Genomic DNA, 11,985 nt, shown 5'->3' on the forward strand with positions numbered 1-11,985 from the left:
TTCAAATATGGTCTGTGACTCTGAGCTTAACTTAAGCCTGTTCACCTCAGTTCCTCATCTGTAAAATGAGCTGGGGAAGGAAATGGAAAAGGTACTCTATTCCCTTTACCAAAGAGGGTCATGAAGAGTTGGACACAACTGAAAATGACTAAACAACAAAAAAGCCAGATATAGCAAAATATTTATGTATTTATTATGGTGATATAGTTGGCACAAGATATGTCATCCCCCAAAGCCTATGACACACTCACCCACAAGTACATACAGAGTTGAGTTTGTAGGCAATGAGAAATTTTGGTAGGAAGAAATTAAACATTAAATGGGTAGGGGCAGGTAGGTGGTGCAGTGGACAAAGCACAGGCCCTGGATTCGGGAAGACCTGAGTTCAAATCCGGCCTCAGGCACTTGACACTTACTTGCTGTGTGACCCTGGGCAAGTCACTTAATCCCTGTTGCCCCACCAAAAAAAAAATTAAATAGGTAAGGGCATGGGCAGGATCATTTTAAGGTTAGAATAAGAGGATCTCATGAATGTCAAAAGGCAATTGGTGGTTGAAGAATTATCAGACTGCTTGAAAGTACAATTGGAGAAAATGTTCTATGCCAAGTTCACTCATTAAATCATAGAAGTAGAATTGAAAGGAACCTTAGAAGTCTTATGATCCAACCCCTTTAATTAGTCAGTCTGACAACAGTATTCATTAAGCACCTACAAGGTGCAAGGCACTGTGTTTTTTTAGAGATAAGAAACTAAAGGCTTAGAAATTATGAAAGCAGGTGCAGCCCCAGATGATATAGTAGCAGGAAGAACAGTGAGCTCCTTCTGCCCCCACTTTCAAAAAAAAAAAAAAAGTTCTCCAAACAGATCTAGAAAATGCATCAGATGAAATCATGAGATCTTGCATTTGCAAGAAAAAGAAAGAACAAGGGTGTTTTGGTTTGTTTTACATTTTTTGTTTTGTTTTTCCTTTTCCCAAGCTCTGATTGGCATATGGAGAGAGAGAGAGGGAAGACTGTGCATAAGTATGGCTTTTAGAGCATTACAGATCAGGGAGAAGCTGTGGAATTCGATGATGTCCCTAACTCATCCTAGGAACTCCTCAGTTCTTTTCTGGTTGTGGGAATAATTGCCAACTAATTTTTTCACCCACTACGCAGTTCTAAGTCAGAGTTCCAGGACAGACAAAGAAATAAGATTGCAACCTTCTTGAGTGGTTATTGATTTGCAATTCAATGTCATAGATTTATAACCAAAGGGGATTTAAAAGTCCAACTTCCTCAAATGATAGATAAAGAAACTGAAGTGCAAAGAGTTGAAGTGACTTGTTGGGGTGGTAGAGATAGTGTTCTAGATGTTAGTCTACATATTGATTCCACCTCCATCACATGGTCCATTACAACACAATGCCTCCAGGAACAAAGTTCTTTCAAGTCATTCTAACATCTATTACCTGAAGCCAAATGAAACAAGTCAAATCCCTGCAACAATAAGAGGCCTTCATGGTAGAAGACAGCTATCCTTTCCTTCCCCAGCCTACTCTTCTTCAACTTATTTATACTCAGGACCTTCAATCATTCCTTAAAGGACCAGACTCCAAGATCTCTAAAGTCTTTTCTAGCTCTAAGATACTAAAAATCTAGCCTGGGTGAAGAGCTGACAACCCTGAACCTGAAAGAGAATCCTTTTTAGGCATCTTTGGAGTAAGTGGTATTGATTTTTTGTGGTACTCAGATGTGCCCAAAGAATATCTCCTCCAATTATCTACAAAGGAATAGTAATATACTAATTGAGATGAATTACTTCTTTTTAAAGTCAATGTCTTGGGACAGCTAGGTGGCTCAGTGGATAAAGCACCAGCCCTGGATTCAGGAGGACATGAGTTCAAATCTGGCCTCAAACACTTGACACTGTGTGACCCTGGGCAAGTCACTTAACCCTCATTGTCCCCCCTCCCCCCAAAAAAGTCAATGTCTCTCTGACATAGAAAATGGTTAATGAAATGAGATGTCGCCAGCATAGGTCTAGCAAAGCTTTGAGAATTCCCATTGCAATTTAAGATAGCTCTGGTAGTGAGACCATCTCTTTACTTACCTGAAACCTAAGCTGGATTCTGTAGACATTCCAGGAGTTGCTTCCAGGTTTTGCTTCTGGAGCCAAGCAGAATAATCTGAAGACTTTTTCGGGTACTTCAAATGACTGAAGATGGTCATCACCCTGGATCAGTCATTTACTAGTCAAGTAACACTTGGCACGTCACCTCCAGTTTGCATCTCTGTTTCTACAATTATGAGAAAAGAAATAGAGTCTAGAACAATACACTATGGTTAAGAAGCATTAAATTCAAAACAAAGGCTCTTGGAGGGTTCAGAGTTCATCTCTGTCACTTATCAGATAAATGGCCATGGTCAAGTCAAACTCCTGTGTCTCCCAAAACAATTATGAACATTTTCCTAATTACAGTTTGACCATTTAGCTCCCTGCTAATTCTGGAATTCTGTGATTTTACTGATGAGAAAACTGAGTCCAAGTGAATTAAAGTGACTTGTTCAAGGTCAAAGTTAGCAGTTGAACTTAAACTCAAATCCATATTTTTTAACTCCCAGTACCTAATTTTTTTGACCATAACAGGAGGCCTTCTTATCAAAACTATCTCCTAGTTTGAGAAGCTAGAAGGATTAAAGGCTAAAGGAAAGGAAAGAAAGAATGGCTTTTCAACCCCTACTATGCAAGGGAAAAGTTTAAGCAATAAATTCATCATTTTTTTCTGCTGCTGCTGAACAAAAACAAAAGATATGAAGTTAGTATATAAGCTAAGGCATAAGAGAATCATTTTCACTTTCTACTCATGATTTCAATATTCTTGCTACCCAAAGTTCATGGCTCTCCATCAATGTGATATTTTGCTCTGTAAATAGCAACTCATTTATAAACCAAGCCAGGAACTGGTGATCATTAAAATTCCAGATACTACATTTGGCTTAATTTATTTGTATACTTCACTTTTTAAATCCATCATATGGAGGTTTATTACCCTATAATAAGACTAGGAGCTTTAAAAGGCTCAGGTAAAATATTGGGGAGCAAAGTGAGAACTTAATAGCCTTGGACCATATGGTATGTTTGCTCATACTCATTTGTATATCATTTTAAACACACAGCAGTTTGTTAGATAAGGACGTGATATATGAAAAGTGCTTCTCTGATGGAGTTGTTGTTAGAAATCCAATCCATGATACATGTTGCTATTCATAGCAAAGGCTCATGGGGCAGCTAGGTGGCACAGTGGATAAAGCACCAGCCCTGGATTCAGGAGGACCTGAGTTCAAATCTGGCCTCAGACACTTGACACTTACTAGCTGTGTGACTCTGGGCAAGTCACTTAACCCTCATTGCCACACACAAAAAACAAACAAACAACAACAGCAACAACAAAAACCATAGCAAAGTCTCAGAAAGTATAAAAGAATGAATGAATCAATGGATAGATGGATGAATGGATGAATGAAAAAGCATTTATTAGGCACTTACTATGTGTCAGGCACTGAACATTTGTTCAAAACCAAGGGCATACTATGTGCGATCACTTATGCCTCTAAGAAATCTTCCTTAAATAAAAGATGTTAAATAAAAGACCAAAGCTCCCCAAATATTACTGAAGGCAGTTCATTCAACGACATCCATTTCTCAAAGGATTTACTTTCTCAGGACTGGCTGAATTTAACCATTTCTATAATTAGAATTGGTTTCCTTAAAAACAAAACAAATCCATGATATTATCAGCTCACATTTCTAGGGCATTTAAAAAGCTATTAAGTCAGAGGGAAGACATGCAGAAGAAAGAGGGCTAGAAGAGAGAGAGAGAGAGACGGTGAGTGGGGCTGTGGAATGTTGCTTGTAATCTTTCTGACAAGGGAGCACTCATTTGGGGTAGATGGATCCTAGGAAGTATCTGTTGTGTGAAAAATAAAATGCATCAATAAAAACTTTAATATAAAAAATTAATACTAGATTTAGAGCCAAACGTGGTTGTTATTCAGTTATGTCTGACGCACCATGACGCCATGGACCCTCGCACATCAAGTCATTCTACCCACCTAAATTCAAATTCCGTCTTGAGTCGTACTTCACTTGCATGATCCTGAACAACATACTTATCCTCTTTGGAACTCAACTGCCTTAAGGGGTTTAACTAGATCACCTCTTACCACTAAATCTATTATTCTATGTCCTTTCCTCTAACAACACTCAGATCTATATAATGAATTTATTATCTCCCATCTTACGGATGAGAAAATAGAGGATACAAGAAGTTAAGGCGACAATTGCCTGCTGATTGGTCTTAGTACCAAAAGCCTTTCCCCACTCCAATGCATCCTGCATCAATGAAAGTGATTTTCCAACTATGTTACCTCCTACTCAATAAATTCCAGTGACTTACCATCACCTTCTTCAAGATTAAATGAAAATCTTCTGCATGGCATTCAAACCCCTTCAAAACCAAGCCCCACCTGTCTGTGCTAATTTTATGAAATTTTACATCTCCTTGCTGTTCCTCAAAACAAAAACAAAAAATCTCCTGGATCCAGGATTTTTTTACTAGCTATCTCCCATGCCCTCCTCATCTCTACCTTCTGACTTCTTTCAAGTCCCAGCTAAAATTACACTTCAGGAAGCTTTTTCCTATCTCTTTTACTACTAGTGTTTTCCCTTTGTTGATTATAGATTTAGATTATATAAAGATAGAGATAGAGAGATAGAGATATCTTGTGTGTATATATAGATATCTCATATCTATATCTATATATATCATATCTTTATATATCATATATACTGTACATCTATTTATCTATCATCTATCATCCATCTCTATATCTATGTATCTCTATTTGTGTATATATAAAATATATAAATATATGTTTGTATGTATATGCATGTATTCCTTATATGTGTATGTATTTGTATACACACACATACATACATACATACAGTGTATCTTGTTTGCACATAGTTTTTTTGCATGCTGTCTCCCCCATTAGCTTGTGAATTCCTCTAGGAAAGGGACTGTATTTTGCCTTTCTTTATATCCCCAGCATTATGCACAATGCCTGGAGCATAGTAAGGGCTTAATAAATATTAATTGACTGGGGGCAGCTAGGTGGCACAGTGGATAGAGTACCGGCCCTGGAATCAGGAGTACCTGGGTTCAAATCCAGCCTCAGACACTTAACACTAGCTGTGTGACCCTAGGCAAGTCAATTAACCCCAATTGACTCACTAAAAATATATAGAGAGAGATATACGTATATATATATATATATATATATATATATATATATATATATATATATATATATATATATATATATATATATATATATATATATATATATATATATATATATATAAATTGACTGACTGCCTATGTGGTTTGCCCAAGGACTCAAGGCTTGTATGTGGCAAAAGTAGGATGAGAAACCAACTTTTGATATTCTTAGTCCAATATGCTTCCTCTATACAAAACTGCTTCTAATAAATATTACTAGAACTATTCGCCTGCCAAAAGAAATCATTCCACAGGCATTTACTAAGTGTCTATGATGTACCAGGGACTGTAGTAGATCTTACGATATAAGAACCAAAATTAAAGTCTCTATGGGAGGAAAATGGGTATATGAAAATTGGATACACATTAATCTATATATAAAATACCATATAGAGAGGACAATTGAGAAAGAACCAGGATGAAGTTTCTGTATGATGTGGCAAGTGAACTGCATTTGAAGGAAGTGAACTATTAACATCAGGAAGAAGTAAGGAGAGAGTGAATTATAGGTAAAAATCATGTTATAATAATTACCTCCTTTTGAGCCTGAGCAATTTTATACACTGTAAATTCCACACAATTCCCTCCTCCTCCTTGACTTTAGGGAGTTTACTTTGGATGAAAAAATTAGGAATAAAATCACAATTACTCAGAGCTCCAAATTAGAAAAATTCTTTCAGCAAGAAATTCTACTATCTGACTTGATTTACATTTAATATCTATCTGTTTATATATATATATATATATATATATATACACGCACACATCCATACATATTTATGTGTATGTATGTATGTATGTATGTATGTATGTGTGTATGTATGTATTTTCCTCCCTGGTATCTTTGCAGTTGAGACAAAATTCAGGTCATTAGAAACATTAGGGTAATGAGGTAGCAGATTATATTACACTTCTGTGAATAGCTAGGTAGCAGGTGTTGAAGGTAGTTAAAAATAAATAAATGAATGAATGAATGAATGAATGAATGAATGAATGAACAAATAAACAAATGAATGAATGAATGAATAAATAAATAAACAAACAAATAAACAAATAAATAAATGAATAAATGAATAGATAGAACAGAATTATTTTTTCTCAGAATTTCCTTCAATCTTTTAGTAGGTAACTACAACTATTCTTGTCAGCCAGAGGCTTTTGCTCCTAAATGCTTGCCTTCTGATTGTCTCCCCCAATATCTCCTTTATTTACCACATCTTTGTCCTTTCTTCTTCTTTTAGCTGGTTCCCCAAGGGTTGACTGATTATTCTTTATGGCTCAGCTTTGTGAGTTTCTATTCCTTCCTCTCCCCTTCTAGATGCTCAGAATTTCTATCTGGTTCTTAGGTACCTTCTTTTTTTGCAAGTTCCTCAAGGAGTCACTGAGTCTCACACAAAGGTTTTGATTGATTCGAGAGTTGTACAGGCCCTGTTCACACTCAGTGCTGATTGACTAATTCAATCAAGAAGTATTCTTATTTAAGAAGGTAATTACTTTTAAGATGGGTGGGATGATCAATGAACTCTCACTCCTATGTAGGCATAGGGAGCAGGCTGTGCAGAAGCACAAAGATCAGGGATATGACATTGTGAACAGAGAATAACAAGCATGCTGTTTTGGCTGCAAAGAGTAAATGAAGGACAATAATTCACAATAAGTTTGGAAAAGTCATCTGGAGATATAGTGTAAGGGTTTTAAATGTTGTAAAGAAGAGTCTGTGTTTTATACAAGTAACAGTAAAGAGACATTGCAGTATCTTGAGGAGGGTGTGATATAATCACTCATGTGTTTTAGGAATATGAATTTGACTTCCTCTGGGAGGAAAATCTAGGGAACAATGAAGAGACCTTTCCTGTAGTCCGCATGAAAGGGCCCAAGCAAAGCTGACAGCCTTCTAAAGGTGGAGAAGAGGGCAAGAGTGGTGAAATCAAGATTTGGCAACTGACTACAGATAAGGAATGAGGAAAGAGAAAGGGTCAAGGTTGACTTTGATCTTATGAATATGGATAAGTGAAAGGCTAGTGGTACCTTCTAGAGAAAGGGGAAATTTAAACTAATGTCTTACTGATTCTAGACCCTGAATTCTTTCTAATATGCCTTTCAAATTGGAAGATACTATGAGGGATTTATGGGAGAAACGGACAAGAGTTACAGGAAATGAAAAAGTATGGAAAAATTGGAAGGAATTGGAAGGAATATCCATGTGGTTAAATCATGGATCCTTTGTGCCAGAAAACAGGGCTCTAAAAATCCAGCTTTTGAATCTATTCAAGACGCCTTTCATTAATTAGTTTATCAACAAATAGCATAGTAAGTACATACATTTAAAAGTGACATTTTTCCTGTCCTCAAATATATTTTAATCTATTGGGGGGATATATTGCATGTATACATATTGGAGAATGATGATCAGGAAAGGGGATTTTGGTTTAGGTAGTCACAAGATTGGGAACTATGGAGCATTGGATTTTTACTTCCTTTCCAGTAAGAAAGCTAATAGTGATTTGATTATTGTTTGGTGAGCCATGGGTGGGGATTGGGGGTGGGGTGGGGGGTCAGGTAAGGGGAGTGAACAAGTAAGCAAGTAAGGTAGGGAAGATGATATGGGCCTGTGCTATATAGAACCTGATAGGTAGATCAGATGAAACATGGTCTGGGGTGAGATGTGTGTGTGTGTGTGTGTGTGTATGCGATATACATATAAATCCCTTTTAGTATGCTTTATATATGGATGACTATATATGTATTATATGTACATATATTTCTATGTATATAAGTGTATATGTATGTGTGCATGTATGTATATGTGCATATGCATGTATTTTCATTCTCCATTTCAGTCTCTTGTATTTCTAGATTGTCTCCCGGGTCTTAAGACATTACAACATACTAAAAGCTCTTAGTATGCATGTTGTTCTCTGTGGTTTAGTCACATAAATTAACATCCCTACAGATCTCCTCCATATAATCATAGATGTAGAATGTATATTTATTTACAATTCGAAGAGCATTCAACATCATACATTAGAGCTATTCCAATTTTGCCTTTTACCTATTTATTTCTGAATGCGATTCAAAGCATTTATAAAAATATATAGAAAAAAATCTGTGTAGTTTGCATTTTCTTTATTTTAGAGTTGCCTTCTCTCCTTTTGTACTTTTCTGACAATTAAAAAATCAACAGTTCATTCTCAAATTCCAATTCTCAAGAAGTTCTTAGTCATTTCTAGAAGGTACCCTATATTTTCTGTATTTTACATTGTTTACCTTTACAATGATCCATAGTGTAGGTGTGTATGCTTAAGTGTACTTCCATATACATACATACACATACACATACATGCATACATACATATATACTGCTTTTTAGAAAGAAGGTATATTTCTGGTTTCTTTTTTTCAAAGTAATGTATGTTTCTATTGAAAACCAAATACATTAACCTTTATAATAAATATACAACAAAAATGAACATCCCCAAAAGTTACCTGAAGGAGCAGTGACTAGAATCATGCCTTACATTATGTATTATTCATTGTAAATAGTGTGGTGATGTTCTTTTAATTTTTACCTTTCTCAAGGTATGTTTATGAAAGGAGATAAATAACAACTTGTCATAACCAAGTTATTTAGGGAAATGTACATTTACACTTAGTGTAATTAAAATGCTGAAAGGGTTATGTTAAAAAATAAACTATATTTCTAGACTCACCCTCATGCTTACAGACATGAATTTCTAAAACAATGACAACTTGGATTGTCCATGGATGTGGAACCAGTAGGTGGTCAGCACAATTAATCATTACTAATGCATAATTCACAGTGATCAATCATGTTTGATTCTAAGATCACGCTTGGTCACTCCACAGGGCATTATTAATTGTCCAGAAGCTTGGAGGAACAAGCCTTTATTTCCCATATTAGTGCAGTAAGATTAGCCATCAATGACACTTGTCTGAATTTGTTTAGACTTTTAAAGTCTGAATTCATCATGACAGGTAAAAGATTAGATTTAAACTGAGCATATGTAAATTGAATAAATGTCCTATACTAATATGTGCATTGACTAGTTTTTAGACTAATCCATTTGAAAATGAAAGACTACATATCATTTATGAGATCTGAAATTAAGACTTATTAAAATATATCAGGATAGTGGTTCAAATTTTTCTTGGCATGAACTCTCCTCTGGGTTTCCATAAACTTTCATCCCCCATGTCATGCCTCACTTCTTCCACTGAAAGGCAAAGAAAACCAATCTGGTTACCATGGTCATCGATGGGAGATTTAGGTTACAACATGATAGGATATTAGATGGTGTTTGAACATTGTACTATTTGCTTATTATTGGTTTTCTGACTGCTTAACCTCCAGAATCAATATCACTAAAAATGGACTAAAAATAGAAGGATGTTGCTGTTGGGAAAACAAGATAATTATAGGACATAGTTCCAGGGAACTAATATAGAGAAGAAACTTTTAACACACTGTAATAAAATATACTCATACTTAGAGAATCTCTATAATATGAAAATTTAGCTCCATTCCATGCAATGATGAGTTGATAATCGGTGTTCCCTCTTCTTTATCTGATATGCTCCCTGTTCAGTTGGTGAGTTGGGTTGTTAGAGGCATTACTGAAACTCACAGAGTTACTACATAAAACAAGAATGTTTAGATGTTTGGGAAATGGCATTTTATAAATGGGTGTAAGTGAGCTATTGTTTTTTAATTAGCAAACTGTCCAGGCTGCAAGTAAAATCACTCCATAATTCTGAAATGCCATCAACATTTAAGCTTTAATGTTCATTGACTTCATGTACCCATTCTGAATTTAATGAAAAATTGAGAAGAAAGTACAATACCATTGTGAAAGTGAGAGCTTTATTTATCAAACTAGTTTATCTAAAATGAGGCAGAAATCTCATTAAGAGAGTTGGTTGGCATTAGTAATAGAAGGCTGGAACAGGAGTCAGTAAGATCTGAGTTCAAATGCAGCTCCAGCTATTTTCTAGCTGTGTGACACTAGACATTGTTTTTCATCCTTTGTTTTTGAAGAGGAGCAATGACATTACAGAAAGATGTCTTGACTCACACATGAATTGGATTTGTGAGACAGAGTTGTACAAAGTTGTTAGCCTCTCTCTCTCTTCCAGAGTCATTGAAGTCCAATAGCAAGGCAAAAGTCAAAACAACTGATGATAGCCTTAGATGCAGTGGACGACCTTGGTGTCTTTGATGTCTGACCAAGCTCTAAGAACATCACAGTGTCTGCTTCAGCCACTTTCATGGCTGTTGGAACACATTATTCTCTTCTATCCATTCCAACACATACTATTGTTTGTTTGTTTTTTCTTTTTTTAGTGAGGCAGTTGGGGTTAAGTGACTTGCCCAGGGTCACACAGCTAGTAAGTTAAGTGTCTGAGACCGGATTTGAACTCAGGTACTCCTGACTCCAGGGCCGGTGCTCTATCCACTGTGCAACCTAGCCGCCCCACCACATACTATTATAATGTGGATAGGAGTGTTTTTATTTCAGTTTCCTTTTTTCAGTAAGCAGTTCTTTCCCAACTCAAGCTTGCCAGTTCCCTTCCTCAATATAGGGACTCTTAAAGGAACCAGACTTTTATTTTTCCCTTAAAAGCATTTATACGTGTATTATACCCAATACAGTTAATCATCTTGTCTAAAAGATATGGTCTTAAAGTTGTCCATAACACTGAGAGGTTAGTTAAGCAACTTGTCCAAAGTCACATAGTCAGTATGTATCTGAGGTGAAACTTTAACATATTGCTTCCTGACTCCAAGGCCAGCTCTCCATCAATTGTGCCAAACTTTCTCTTGCATGAAACTCATTTTATTTCTTCAAGAAACTTTGCCTCTTTCATTCTTCCTTATTTCCATTGAGGGAACCCAAGCTTCCAAATTTCCAATCATTTTTTTACTCTTTCTTTCTTTCTTTCTTTCTTTCTTTCTTTCTTTCTTTCTTTCTTTCTTTCTTTCTTTCTTTCTTTCTTTCTTTCTTCCTTCCTTCCTTCCTTCCTTCCTTCCTTCCTTCCTTCCTTCCTTCCTTCCTTCCTTCCTTCCTTCCTTCCTTCCTTCCTTCCTTCCTTCCTTCTTTCTTTCTTTCTTTCTTTCTTTCTTTCTTTCTTTCTTTCTTTCTTTCTTTCTTTCTTTCCTGATATCCCTAATTTTAGGCAATTGATGAATCCTGTTGATTCTATTTTCACAGCATCCCTTGAATCTACTCTTTTTCTCCATCTACAAAGCCATCATGTTTTTTCAGGCCCACATCATTTCTTTCTGGGACTACCGAAATAGTCTCCTAATTTGGTATTTGCCTGCAGTCTCTCCTTAGGACAATCGACCTTCCCTCCCTCCACTAAAGTCATTTCCCTAAGGCATATATGACCATATCACTCCCTCCATTCGGTATGTTTTTTCAATGACTCCCTAATGCCTATGGGATCAAATATTAATGTTACATTTGGGTATTTAAAGATTTTCACAACCTGGCCCCAAAATGTCTTTCAGCCTATTTATACATGATTCCTTTATTCCAACCAAACAGACTTTCTAGTGGTTTCTCATTCATGCACCCCATATCCTTTGCTCTCACTCACTTACCTCTTTCCTTTCTTGTATTTTTTGAAATCCCTGGTT

Source organism: Dromiciops gliroides, chromosome 6, assembly GCF_019393635.1.
Source record: "Dromiciops gliroides isolate mDroGli1 chromosome 6, mDroGli1.pri, whole genome shotgun sequence".
Taxonomy (NCBI): Eukaryota; Metazoa; Chordata; class Mammalia; order Microbiotheria; family Microbiotheriidae; genus Dromiciops; species Dromiciops gliroides.